Source organism: Nestor notabilis, unplaced genomic scaffold (assembly GCF_000696875.1).
Source record: "Nestor notabilis isolate BGI_N333 unplaced genomic scaffold, ASM69687v1 scaffold14338, whole genome shotgun sequence".
NCBI classification, from domain to species: Eukaryota; Metazoa; Chordata; class Aves; order Psittaciformes; family Psittacidae; genus Nestor; species Nestor notabilis.
In genome coordinates, this window is record NW_009940675.1 from 29,012 (window position 1) to 38,845 (window position 9,834).

Below are 9,834 nucleotides of genomic sequence, written 5' to 3' on the forward strand. Positions count from 1 at the left end.
CTTGAAGCCAGCATCAGGCAGATTTAATTGAGTAACAAGTGCGAGTGATTAGCCATTGGAACAAACCATGAAGAGAAGTGGAGGGCTTTCTATGTCTGGATGTCTTCAAATCAGCAATCAAATCTCACGTGGAAGAAATGAGTAATCAAACAAACATTTTGTGGGCCGCAACAAAGGGTAACTGCATGAAAGCCTGTGATCTAGAGAAGATTACAATATGTAATGATTCCTTCTGGGCTGAAGTCTGAGTTCAGGGCAAATTAAAATACTGATAACATGAGTGTGACTTTCTGAACCCCAAATTCCCTTGCAGGTCTTTTTCTCCAAGTCTGACAAACTCTGAACATATAACTATTGAGTGAATATGGAAATTATTTTGAAAAAGTGCAGTTTTGAAAAGTTGCCAAGAAAATCATGGTCCCACATGTTACAGTGGACATCTGTTGGTGTAAACTTCTCACAGCAGAGAGAAGCTGGTTTTAACCCGATGGGCTATCAAGGAGCCCCACTGAGAGAGACAGTCTGCCCACCACTGGCTTTCTTTGGCCCAGAAAACTCCTTGGTGACCCCAAGTATCAGACCAAGATAATTTGGTAGATTATTCTAGCTGGATATCAAATGTAAATGCTGCCAGGATTTGATTGTCTTCGTGCTTGGAAAGTCCAAGGACAGAAAAGCAGATTGAGCAAACCAACTTGTAAGTCATCACCACTTCTCCCAAAACACATTTTCCATCTCATCATTGACTCATGTAATAAAACATTTTATCAGTTGATAAAACTGAGCTGTCAGGGGTTAAGGTATGAGAACAAGCTGTTACATGGGAAACAAATCATTACAAGCACTTAATGCTTTAGATGTTTGTGGTGATAGAGTCTCCAGTCTTAAGACCATCAGACAAACACCACTCAGGACTGCAAGTGTGGTAAACCCACTGCAATCACCCTCCATGACAATAACTTTAAGAAAGCAAGCTGTAAGTTCTCCATAGGAAGCACGGAGTTCATAACCAGTCAGTATTCAAAATACCGATATGAACACTGGCACATCTTCTGTCCATATATAATGAATGAATAGTAATTAGAGGAAGAATTCGGTAGCTTTTCTCTTCACAGTAAATTATGGTTTGTGAGATATTAAAAGAGCTGCAGCTCTTTCAATCCATTTTTATAATGTTTTTCTTGCAAAATAAGGAGATACATGTTTTAATTTCAGGCTGGCACTCTAACCAGCCATTTGGGTTTTTTTTTCAAAATTAGAAAGAAAAAATGGTTCCTTTGCTGCATAGATTCCTGTGATCTAAAACCACAGTGAGATATTTCCCCTGTTATCAGTATGCTGCTGCTTGCTTTAAATCACTAACTTCTGAAACACTTTTTCAAATGTGCCTGAAATAGAATGTTTCATGTGGAAATAAATGAGCTTGTGAAACCCTTTTAATTATTTTACTTCAGTGAAAAGATTAAAATCTAACTCTCTCTTGCTCCATGTTGTAACCTAAAAGAATATGAGACATTAATCATTTTCATGCCAAAACCAGAACAAAGTCTGTTTTTCCCTTTCCCCCACACAATCTGAAAGCCATCAAATTCCCCCGCCCACCTACTGTGTATATGAGTTGAACACTGTCAAGTACAAATTAAGGATCTGATCTAGCAATTGCTTCTGAATGCAGTCTTACAGAGCAGGGCTGGCTGCGGTGAGGAACCACAGGCTTGATTCAAATCCTGCAGAGGTGCTTCCCTAGTATGCTGGGGATCAAGGATCTCAAACAAATGAGAGTCTGCAAATATGGCCCATCTCTAGTTGTAACTGTAATAAAAAAAATGTTACTGCCTCAATTTTAGAGAAATTTAACATCATTTAACAATAAAAGGGCCCGATGAGCTTTTGGAAGGGAGGATGTACTTGTCTTGAGGGGTTGTTTGCGAATCAGGTTGGTGAGAAACAACCTTAAGATCTGTGTCTTTTTGAGTTTATGCAGACTTGTAGTGCCATTTGCTCTCAGTGAACGTGTTAAGACTTCTGACCCACTCCAGGGAAGCCGGTTGCTGGGAATAGATTAAGGAATAATGGCTTAAATGTAGCTTACTGGCTCTGGGGCTGCAGCTGGTGAATACCACGCCACACACTGCAGAGCCATGAAAACCTTGATTGCAGTTTGGTTCGCTGTAATTTGCACTTTCTATTTGTACTATGCATTTTAAATCAGGTGTGCATTCATGCATCAATTATCAAGAATGAGCAGCACAGAGTGTCAAGCTTTTATAAAGACCTATTCTAGGCTAGCAGATTTTTAATGTGTGTGATTAGCTGCAACCAAAATTACAGTAATTGAAATAAAATTATATACAAAACAGAATAGGAGGCTTTTACATAAGAATGGGGCAAATGATACAACAAATGCCAAATTGATTTCTAATGCCAGTTCAAATAAAATGTTTATAAGAATTACTTATGCTTTGATCTCAGTACTGAAAAATGTGAAGATTTTGTTTATTAAGAAATACTTCAAAGCTATTAAACTCTCTGTTAATGGAAGGCATGTCCATATTTGTATATGCTACAAAGAGTGACACTAAAATTGGGAGTTTCTTTTATGCAGCATAGTGAGCATCATTCACAGCAACAGAGGAATCCCAAACGTTGTGAGGAGTTCTGTATCTCAAAGTCCCCTTTTGCTCAAAGTCTCCAGCTCCCAAATGGTCAGTCTGTTGTCTGAAAACCACCACTTGAGTTGGGGATTCTACAGTTCTGGTTTGCAACAGACTTCTAGAAACCGTGGGGTCACATACTGTGGGGTCATATGTTGTGTGGTCATGTGCTGTGAGGCAGCCCACAGATTAGGGCTACTCCTAGGTATGAATATTTGGCATCTGCATGACCACTTCTCTTGCTGAGCAGCCACAGAACAACAGATCCTAGATGTTAAGTCTCGTAGGTAACTTGGCAAAAAAACCCCAGCCACTAGTTTCAGTGCCATTTTTGTGTTCCTGTGGATATTTCCTAAAGTAGATACATGTATATATTCAAATATTTGCTTTGATTAATTGGTGTTTCTCAGTCTTCAAAATTGCTAAAGAAATTCCCAAGCAGCTGGCTGTGGAGGTTTTATGCAAGAAATAATACTTAAGTACCCTTGAATCCAACCCTAAGCACTGCACTTCTCTAGAGCAATTTATTCCCAGAATCTTCTGTAATGTCTGGCCGATTGTTGTCTGTTTTCCTTGGCTCTGCTCCATGCCTTTGAGTAATTTCTCTCACCAGCTCACTCGGTGGCTTCACAGTGAAGAGATTTCATGCTAAGTTTCAGATTTTTCCTGTGCCTCTCAGGTATTCTGGGTTACCTAACGGATTAGTCTGGGGCCCCTGGCTGTGATTTGACTGATAGGAAAAAGGGTTTCTATTCCCTGGACTCCATATTTGATGTTTATTCACCTGATTCTCAGTCCATGCCTGCTGCATGTATGTTTCTTCAACATTTCATCACCTGCTTTCCTCTGAAACACTGCCAAATGCCACTTCACTTTTATAGAAATGTAAAGGAACTTGCACCAAACTTGCTCCTCACCCCAGGGAGGCTAACTTCAGTGTCTGAGTTAATCCGTCTACCTCACCCCCAGTCTCTGCAGCTGTAGTGGAGGCATTGCTGCAACTCCTTTCCTCCCTTCTGAAAGGACTGAAGGAGAAAGGCACAGAGATCTCCACGGAGATCCCACTGCCTGATTTTCTTCCAGTGCTGCAGGTCACAGAGATGGTTGGTGCTTTAGAGCAGTGAACTCCAGCACGAGCTCCAGCTTCAAGGTGCTTTGCCAGCACAGGGTGGTAAAGCAAGGCAGGCACAGGTGCTGAAGGCTTTGGGTTGAAAATGCTATCCCCAAGGTCAGGGATTCACTCTAACCTTTCCTCCAAGCATTCTGTGTCCTTCAGCGTGTCAGTTCAGGTTATAAGATACCTGTGCCAGGAGATCCACCTAAGTACTTGGCTGGAGTATTTACCCGCAAGGTACATAGCTCCCCATGACTATTAACAATCCAATTAACAGTGTAACTAACTACTCTTTTTTATCTCTAAAAATCATTATAAATGAGAGCTGCTTGAAATACCTGGAAAAATTACTAGTAGCAGAACTCTACTTTGTAGAGGTATTGCATGAAAGTTTGTGGGATTCTCAGCTTGTATCCTGGGGGCTGTAACAGTGTCAGAGGCAATTCAAGCACGGGAAAATACTAAAATGTGAAAAAAATCCAAATCAATAGGTTACTTTCACATAATTGGAGGTAGGATGTTTGTTGAGTCTTTCAGAGGTTGACTGTGAACTTGTTTATCAAGAGAGCCCAGCTGATGACACAACTAGCCCTTCCTAGAACCATAGACTCAGCTGTGGTGGTAAATGGGATACCCTGGGTTGGCCCCTGGGGAGTAGCTGATACAGAAATAACTCTGTGCTTAGTAAGAACTGAACATGTAAAAACTCTCCTAGGCCATAGGAATGAGGTTTTGAGCCACTGAAGCTTGATTAAAGCCTGAACTGTATTTTTTTGTAGGCCATTTTGGTTTTGTTTTTTAAGGAAGGCCAAACCCTGAAGAAGTTTGCTGTTAGATGTCACCTGCTTATTTCTCATTGTTAAACATAAATTCACTTCTCTACCCTGCGGTAACAAGTAACAAATACGAGGTAGTGCATAACAAATGCATATGTCAAAGCACAACTTACTGTGCAATTTCACTTGCGACACTAGACGAGATGTTAGTCTGTCACTAGAATGATGCCAGATTGCAGTCAGTGAGGATCTGACTGCTAATTTTCCTCTTCCAATGGTCTGTACTATTTTGAGAAGTTCTCTTTAATGAAAATTCCATTAACATTATTCTCTTTCACTACCATTACCTGAGAAGATTCCATTGACTTTATTAAAAAATCGTCTTTCAAATAAACTTATTCTGATGTCTTCTTGTTCTGATGATGAGAAAATCTCTGAATAATGTGAGAGGAATAAAAATGTGCTGCCCTTTTTTTTTCTGTAAGGAACATATTGTAAAAGATACTTAGCAGCTCCACCAGAACTGCTTTTCTGGGAGCATTTGCGGCTTCCTTGATAGCAGGGTTGTAAGACAACTATTTTTTTCATCTCACAGTGGCTCTCTGACATGTCCCATTTGATACCTGATGAGATTGCACCGCCAGCCTAAACTGTTCAGCACCAGATCCTCAGCCCGTGTAAAAAGCCGAGGCTCCATTAGCTTCACTGGAGATGTGTCTATTTACACCAGCTGACATAGTGTGAAATGCAGCTATTGTCTGTGGAGCGGAGAGGATATGAAATGTCAGAGACGCAGACACCGACAAAGAGATTATTTTGACAACAAAAGAGGAGCAGAATGAAATCTCTATCACTTTTTTTAGTGCTGCTACTAAATGCTCTTCCACCAACTAATGCCACAAATCTTCTTTTTCTCCTACAAGCATCAGGCTTGTGTTAGCACAGATCACAATTTATAGTGTGCCAACAATTTCTGTGGACTCTTCTAAGGAAAATCTTAAGGTTTATATAAAGTCTCTTGTATTTACAGGTTGCAACAAAATCAGACCTAAGTTCCACAAGTATTCATCCCAGATGTTAAAGTCAAATTTTTCTTGTCAAGGGTAACAAAACAGCTCATGGCCAAATTCCTGGGAAGCCTGTGCATCTACTGAAGAGTGTTTGATAGGCTTCTTTGCTGTGGCCACACCATGTTCTAGTCCAAGACAATGGAGCCACAGGGGCACACCATAGAGGCAGCAAGCAATTCATGCCAGTGATCTCCAGCTGCTCACTTGGTGGATGACAATAACCCTAATTCTCAGCAACAAGCCTTTTCTCTCTCTCTGATCTCAGTGATTCAGGGGAGCTGGATTTGTTTTCTTTTTGTCAGATAACGTTCCCTGTTTCTTCTGCCATGCAGCAAAGAACACATTGCTGATTGGAAAATAAAGGTTATTATTGCCTTCTCTCTACAAATGTGATAAGGTATGACAAGGTACATCTTACCTTTGTCCTTTCTGGCCTTCTAATGAACTACTTACACATTTTTTTTGCAGTCCAAGCTGCTCCCTCACTGCCATGAAAGTAGAAAGTGAGGCAGGAGCATGTGTGGCTGCAGTCAGCTTCAAGCAGAGGAGGAATCCCAACCTGCCTGAGCTTGTTCCTACCTAGACACCCATGGGTCGCATTCAGTCCTCTCTTTCACCATGTATGGGTCAGATTTATGAAGAATTACTATTTTTGCATCATGGCAAGGGGTCAATTTCAAGGTCTCCAGCACTGTTTCATTAATGAAAACTAAAATGGTTGAAAACTGTGTAAATCAGAAGATCTTAACAGCCTTTGACTTAATCTCCAGATCTGTTGTAGGTCACGTATGGGGGAATATGGTTTTGCACAATTATAAATTAATGAGGAGTATGTTATTAGCGACAATAAACTCTTTGTCGTTTATGGTTTGCTGAAGAATAATTTTTTAAAAGAAGACTTTGTGCTCTCAGGGCACTTTATGTTGGAACAAGAGTGTTTATAAACTGCAGGTGTCTCATTAAATTCTGCTGGTGATTAGAAGAAGCAACCATGTGCAGAGATGTTCATCAGGGGCTCCATGATTTGTGTTATCATGCTCGTTTTTTGCCTAATAGCTACACATTACTTAGCATCGATGCTCAGCTGCTGTGAGCAGAACTCTGCAAAAATAGTCAGTTTCCATTCAGAAGTGAGTGGCATGCAGCCAGCTATTGATTTATAGACTGACACATACCCCTTCATAATGACCGTGAGAATGTTTGCTCCTTACCTGTTACCTTTCTTCAGGAGTGCACTAAAAATAATTTTCCACTTGATAAACAGAAGCACACAGCATAATATTTTACTGTTCATTTTCATAGAGAAATCTGCAAAGGGCTGCTTTATACAATTGCACTGAGGAGAGAGAGAGATTGAGAAAGTTTGTCAGTATTCCCAGTTCTGGTTAAATGGTTTGGCCTGAAGGCAAGATGGATACATGCCCATTTCTTCCCAGCATCAACATGTGTTTGAAAACAGCAACTTGGCATAATGCTTTAAAAAAAAAAAAACCACAAAAAAATTAACACAAAACAGCAATCCTTTTGTATCTGCCACATATTCTACTTCTTGGGGGTGAAAAAGCCCTAATATTGAAGCTTCTAACAGTAGGGATACATTATTTAGAATCTTGCTATGTCTTATTCATCTGAACAACTAAAAGGCACTTATTTTTGTATTTCTGTTGAATTTATTTTATAATTCTCTGCTAGCTACATGGCAGCTACTTTTTGAAATCTTTGTGCCTCCAGTGCTTGGCTGGTCTCTTTTCATCCTTGATCTTGGAATTGTGCCTAAGATAAAGGAGGAGCAATGGGGTTTTGAGGTTCTGTCTGGGAGGAAAAATCTAAGTCACACTCAATGGCACCAAACTATTTGGCTTGATTCTGATTTTTTCTTATGTCGAGGTCTTGCAGTGGACAGATTATTCTCTTGCCCCTGAAGGTCTTTTACAGAGCAGGTTGGAGGGGTCCAAATGTGACTATAAACTCAGGCATTGTCTATTACTATGGTCCTGTCCAGCACCTAGCACAATGATGCCCTTATCCACTTAGCCTAACAGAGACAACAAAATGTTTAAATCACAACCAATTTGTCCTAGAAGTTCAGATGGTGATTAAGTTCTGGGATTTCAGAATTTTGCAGAGGATTCATCCTGTTGGCAATGCAGTTCCTTGGTATTCATGCAACTCTTGTTATCCCCATTCCTCAGCTTCCACAAAGCCTGAGTTGGCTTTGGCTAGGCCAGAGTGTGAAATCTGTGCTTCAGCTTAGAGTAGAAGATGCCTACAAACAACTGCGTGGGACAGTTGTTAGATAGAGACCAAATATGTGCTTTTGGTCTTACATGAAGAATAGCTTTCTCCTTCATATGAAGAATAGCCACAGTTACAAGAAACATTTGGGTATTAATAGTTGGAAAAGACCATTGTGTTTCTTGATTTTTAAACTGTGGTTGGCATTTTTGAAGGGCTGCATGCTAGGGGACATGGAGGTCCCCTAGTTCAATCTCCTGCTTAAAGGGGGCCCAATTAGACCAGATTGGTCAGAGCCTCCTCCTGCCTGTCAAGCTTGAATATCTCCAAGGACAGAGACTCCACAACCTCTCTGGGATCCTGTTCCAGTGTTTGACACTCTTCACAGTATAAAACATTTTCTTAGTAATGAGTGGGAATTTCCCATGTTCCAGCTTGTGCCTGTTGCCTCTCATCCCGCCACCACACACATTCAAGAAGAGTTTGGCTCCGTCTTCTGTGCATTCTCCCATTAACTGTACACAGCAGTCAGTTCTGAAGGCCAAACAAGCCCAGTTCTTTCAGCCTCTTGTCGTAATAATCTTCCCTATCCCTGTGGAAGACAGAAGCTGTATTTTTTTATATGCCTTTTTTCTTGTAATGAAAAGACACCATTATCTTCTGCTTTTAATAGCGCTTCAGAGTACCAGAAGTGTCCACAGAGATACATACAAGCACCCTTTAACAGCCCATACCTACTGATTTGGCATTGCTCCAGCTCTATTCTGCGCTCCAGTATCATTTGCAGCTTGAGAATATGCACTCAGAGCAGCTAGTTTAAATATTTATAGCTGTGTAGGTGCACACTCCAGCTACCAGACTTTTATCCAATGCCCTAGCAGGTATGGGTGCCTGCACTGAAATCCCTGTTGCTTCCAGAGATTCCATGTGACCTGGCTGACAGCTTTGTGAACTCCTGGACTACAGATTAGACACAGCCTTGCTGTTCTGTGCTGTCTATAATATGAAAGGATGAAGGCCAACAAATTCTTTCTCTTCCTTTGTGCTTTCCAGAAAAAACGCCTTATTTTGTATTCAGACAATTCTTATCTGTTTCCCACATGGAAAAGCAGATAGTATTAAATTCACCCTTACAATCTTTTTGCAGCATGCTACATTATGACAGTAGATCTTTCTCAGCAAAAATTGTGTGAGGCTGTCAAAATCCTGGAGCTGTGGGAACGGGATGTACTAAACAGATGAGGAACTTCCATGGTGCCACATCTGTGTTCTTTCATTGCCCTTTTTGACAATGTCCTCTGAGGCACCAGTCTCAGTGTGGGAAGGCTCTTGCAGCCTGTTACAGAGGAGAAGGAGGGCAAGAAGTGGGGTGAGCTCCCTACACAGTGCCCACCATTGTACTGGGACTAGGAAGACTCCCAGTTATTAGACCTTCCTGAAGGAGACAGCACTGGGAACAGTGCTAGAGACCCACCCTCCAGCACTCTATGAAGATGCATCAGAGAAGCAGCTTTTATTTCCCAGTGAGCTTGTACTCAAGGACTGAGGGAGTGAATGCTTGTAACTCATTGCTTAATAATCACCACTATTGAGGAGAGGGACTGAGCTACCACCTTCAACCAGCAGGTCAGGCTGATCTGTCTGCTCATTATCCAGGTGAAGAAAACAACCCATTCATGCCCCTGAGCTCCCTGCCCTGCTTGAGGTGGGAGCAAAGCCACAGCCTCATTGCCTGCATGCCAGGTGCCATCACTGTGTGTGGAGTGGTAGCGATGGACTGTGTTGTGGTCCTTGAGGAGCACCCCTGGATCACTTCTGGGGTAGCATGGCCTTGTGTTGCCCTTCCTGCAGAGCTTTCAGCTAGGGAAAGGAAAAAAGCTCTGGCTATAGCTCTGTATTCTCACATTTATTAAATGAGCTTATTGCTCATATTACTTCTACCTCTGCCCATTTAAAAATGCAAGGAGCTCCTCCTCTCCTGCTGA